Source organism: Pteropus alecto, unplaced genomic scaffold (assembly GCF_000325575.1).
Source record: "Pteropus alecto unplaced genomic scaffold, ASM32557v1 scaffold94, whole genome shotgun sequence".
NCBI lineage: Eukaryota > Metazoa > Chordata > Mammalia > Chiroptera > Pteropodidae > Pteropus > Pteropus alecto.
The window spans coordinates 10,370,612-10,374,883 of record NW_006437736.1 but is presented as its reverse complement, the minus strand read 5'-3'; the positions used below and the strand labels follow the sequence as shown (position 1 = coordinate 10,374,883).

The window sequence follows — 4,272 nt, the reverse complement described above, 5'->3', positions numbered from 1 at the left end:
CTTTTCTGCCTGGTTTCTTCTGGGAGTTTTCCAACTTCTATGAGATGCTTTTGTGTTGAATATCAACTCTCATCAATCAGCTCCATGTTGATTTTTTTTTTCACTGTCCTGTAAGTCTGAGACCACTTAAGAGGACATTTATGGAAACATGGAAAACATATTGTTTCATTTACGCATGCAACAATGCAAACACTTTCCCTTTGTGACTATTCAAAATATTAACATTTTGTTCTCTGTGTGTTATGTTCTCGGAATTGACTTCCAGCAGCTATTGTAGAATAAGGAAGGCAAAATATTCTATCATTATCTCAAAACATCTGATTGCTCAGTAATTGAGGAGTAAAATATTTTATTGAGTTTTTCTGAAACCAAATATTTATCTAATTTAAACTGTGTGTCAAAAATGATGAGATATAAGATATATATTATTGTGTGTCAGTGAGAGGATTGTTAGGAAAATGCATACTTTCTCTTCTATTAATTATCAAGTGGCCAAACTATTAACTATTGCAGGTGCTTGGATGGTGTAAAATAGGCTCTAAAACTTTCCATTCGATTTTCACTGACTTTCCTGGATAGTACTTTCAGAAGTAGTATTTTCACTTAGTGGATTAAGTGAAAGCCTAAGTAGCATTTACCCCATCCTGGACCTTAAATATTGAAGATATTTATATATTTCATGATGTGTTTTCCAGTCAGCCAAGTTGCATGATCAGATTTTTAAGATTTTGGTTTTGAATGTAATCATGGTAATACTTTTCTCTCACACCCCACAGAGATTTCATCTCTCGTGTCTGTCTCTCTCCAACTCTCAAGAAAGTAAAGTTCTGTGAAATAAGTCACCAGAGAATCTCTTCATGGCACTAAATACCCACAATCTAAAGGGGGTCTTGCAAGTAGTTCAAAGTTTTTTATTATTTTCTTTCTATTAGAATTACATTTAATAATGCCATTAATTTCCAACTTGCAACCGTCAGAAATCTCGATTTCACATGAGCTTTCACTCTGAACAGAATTTACTCTCTAATCTCAAACTGGCCACTGAGATAAGACAAAAACTTTTAATTAGAATTTTAATATGTAATCTAAGCCATTTACAGATTATGCACAGAGGTGAACTTCTATGTATTTAATAACTTTGTGGAGAACTTAGATAATGTTTAATTTGGTGGAGAGACTATTTTTAACTTTCCTGGAGTCGGGTTACCTGCAATGTTCCCTCAGTCTCTTAGAAGTTCTATCAGCGTGAGATTTATTGTGTGAATGAGTAACTGAATGTGTCTGTATCAAGTCCTGGGGGGAAATTATAAAATTTGGAATATTCTGTAATACAAAGAAGATATTCTGTTTTCCTTTCACCTTTCTTCTGGGAAACCTAATTTCATGTCCCTCAGTTCAAGCTATGTGGATGAAAAGAGATAAATACACAGCAGAGTGCCAGGGGAATTAGCCTCCCCCTCGCTACTGTTAATGAGTGGTGCCCCTAACCTCATGTGTTTATTCCATTCCTTAAAAACCCAGCACATGAAACAGTGTTTTTTTTTTTTTTTTTTTTTTTTTTTTTTTTTTTTTTTTTTTTTTTGTCTTCCTTTCAAGAAACAGTTGGCACTTTATGTCGGACTTCTGCTTGACATGAATTATTTGGCAAATTGGAGACTGAAGTGTGAATTATAAACTCAGGGCTGTATAATAGGCTTTAAAGGTGTTCTTTGACAAAAATAGCCTAGTTGGGATTTCACACACCAAAAAAAACTTTTTTGAGAAAAATGATCTTTTCCCCTGCTCATGAAATAACAAAGAAATGTACCTTGCACAAATACCGATACCCATTTATATGCAAACACACACACGTACTATGCAGGAGTGTATCCTGTTTTTTATTTACATGTGCACATGACGCTCATTAATGTTGATAACCCTCTGCACACGCCTCCAAAAATAATGGACCCCAACTGTGAGAACTGTCTGTATTCAAACACGTTAAGAGCTGAATATTTAAAATCTGTCTGGCACACCAAGCTTGGTTTTCTGAAGACAGCAGAAGTTGGACAGAAAGATCAAAGAAAAAAAAAAAAGAAAAAGAAAAAGCACCATAAAAGATAATGACATCTGGATGGGGCCTGGATAATGCTCTAATTAAATGTACTTACACCTAAGTCTTATCACATGCTCAGGAGTGAGAGCTTAGATGCCCCTTTCGAAGTGCAGCATTAGGCAGTCATGGGAGCCTGGCATGGGAGCGGCCACCTCTGCTGTGACCCAGCGCTGTTCTATATGTGTACCTGTAATCTGTCCTCTACTTTCTTTCATTGAATGGGCTTCTGCTATTTTGTTGTTAAGCTAGTCGTGATAAATTAGGTTATCTCTACAGCTTACGGAGGTAGGCATGCTTTCTAACATGGGTTTGGAAAAAAAATAAATCAGCTTATCCCACCTAGAAAAAACAGGATATAAGATTCTCTTCTTTCTTTGCTGGCTTAAAGGTGAAGATGAGTTTAGTAAGAAACCTCATAGTTTTCTGCCTGTCCAGGTATTGCCTTGACATCCTTTCCCTTCAGAGCGTAAGAGAAACTCTCCCTGAGTGTAAAGCAGAAGGTAGACTTTCAGAAGTTATCAATTCAAGCAATTTTGACTTTTGAAAGAGTTTCTAAAGCTTACCTTAATTGGACAAAGTTATAGTTAAATTAGCAAGACTTGAACTGTTTTTTAAAATGCTGGGATTTGGGACAAGAGACAGGGCGAAAGGAACTGTATTTTCTAGGTCTTTTTTTTTAATGGAGTTTTGAAAGGTCACGATGCAACAATCTCTTATTAGGTTTTCAAAAAAAAGAAATAAAACAAACCCTAGATCTTTAGAAGCATAGATATATACTGCATATCTCATTACCATTAATAGCCATTAATGGTTAAACCTCCCTATTGCATTGAGTATTTACCCTCTGGCTTTGTAAAGCGATGCTTGAGTGTGAGTTTTACAAAGGAATCTCATAACCATAGACTCTGTACACACCTACTATATCAGAACATGCAGTATTTCTTGAGTAAATGGTAACAATTACTGAAATTGGTGTCTGATTTAGAAAGAAAGTTCAAAGTGCTTGTATATCAAGTCTTTAGGCGGAATATAAGTCCATCTCTTATTTTAACTGAATGAGAAGCTACTTTTTCTTTTTTTTTCTTTTTTCTTTTGTTTTTCTATGCCCTGCCTTCTAATAGTGCTAAACAATCAAACGCAAACCTTCTTTCACTTCTTAGAAGACAATTATTCAATGAATACAACAAAGATAAAGTTGGAAACCCAGTGTAATCTAGAAAGGTCCAGGAATGTAAAGAATCAAATCTACCCTCTGGGTCTCGAGATCCTTTAGGAGAATATAGGACAAGTTAGTTTTCCCTGAGCCTTCTTAATTTTGTTTTACTGCCTTAGGCATAATTTAAACACTGGCAAGGCTATGGGGAAGTGAGATGCTTTTGAGGTGCTTAAGAAAGCAGTGGGGTCTAGAGAGACCAAAAAGATTCCAGCCCCTAAGAAAACAGAGGGCTACCAGAGTGTAGCTTTTTGTTCGAATGTTTTCAGTGTGCCACACCCCTATGCAAAAGGTTGGAACTCTTTGGTTTCAGTAACCCCATTCATGTTCTATAGTACTCATATTTACATTCAGGATGCTTTGAATAAACCCTATTTCTGTCTGACTTTTAAAATCGGCCGTGCTGTTCATCTTGGATGTCAAGGTTTTCCTTTACTCGGTAAGTCTACCCCGTGTAATCTAATGCTTCATTTCTTCTCAGAAAAAAAAATAAGATATTTGCATTAAATTTAGCATTTCAATAATAGTAGTGAAAAGTCCCTTTTTGTGAAAGATGCAGGATTAGTTCCTCCATGAGCTCATCTGCATCATCTCCATTTATTTCTTCTGGGAGATGAGAAGACCTTTGCATTTGACCAAAAAGCACTAGTAAATAAGGAGTTAAATTGAAGGCAGGCTCACTGGTTTGCTGAGATCTGTCAGAGTCTGACTGGCTGGCTACATATCTGTCTCTGGAACAATAGGTACCTGTATTCTGCACGGACTGCTGGGCAGCACTGACACTCTGGAGAAGGTCTGCCTCTGTCTGCGCTTCCCTGGTGAGAATCCCCAATGACAGTTCCACTTTTCAGTGGAGGAGAAAAAAATATCTGTCTACTCTCTTGATGAAGGACAGAGCTTTGATCATTTTTATTCAGGCTTGTCTTGACCGGAGGTTTTAGGTTCTTAGTCTCAAGTCAGCAAT

At 36.6% G+C, this 4,272-nt stretch overlaps 1 long non-coding RNA gene across 1 annotated transcript in view; it reads left to right on the top strand.

The window, feature by feature from the left end:
• LOC112481897 overlaps positions 1-4,272 on the top strand; it is a 14,895-nt gene that overhangs the window by 7,778 nt on the left and 2,845 nt on the right. The window lies entirely within an intron of this gene.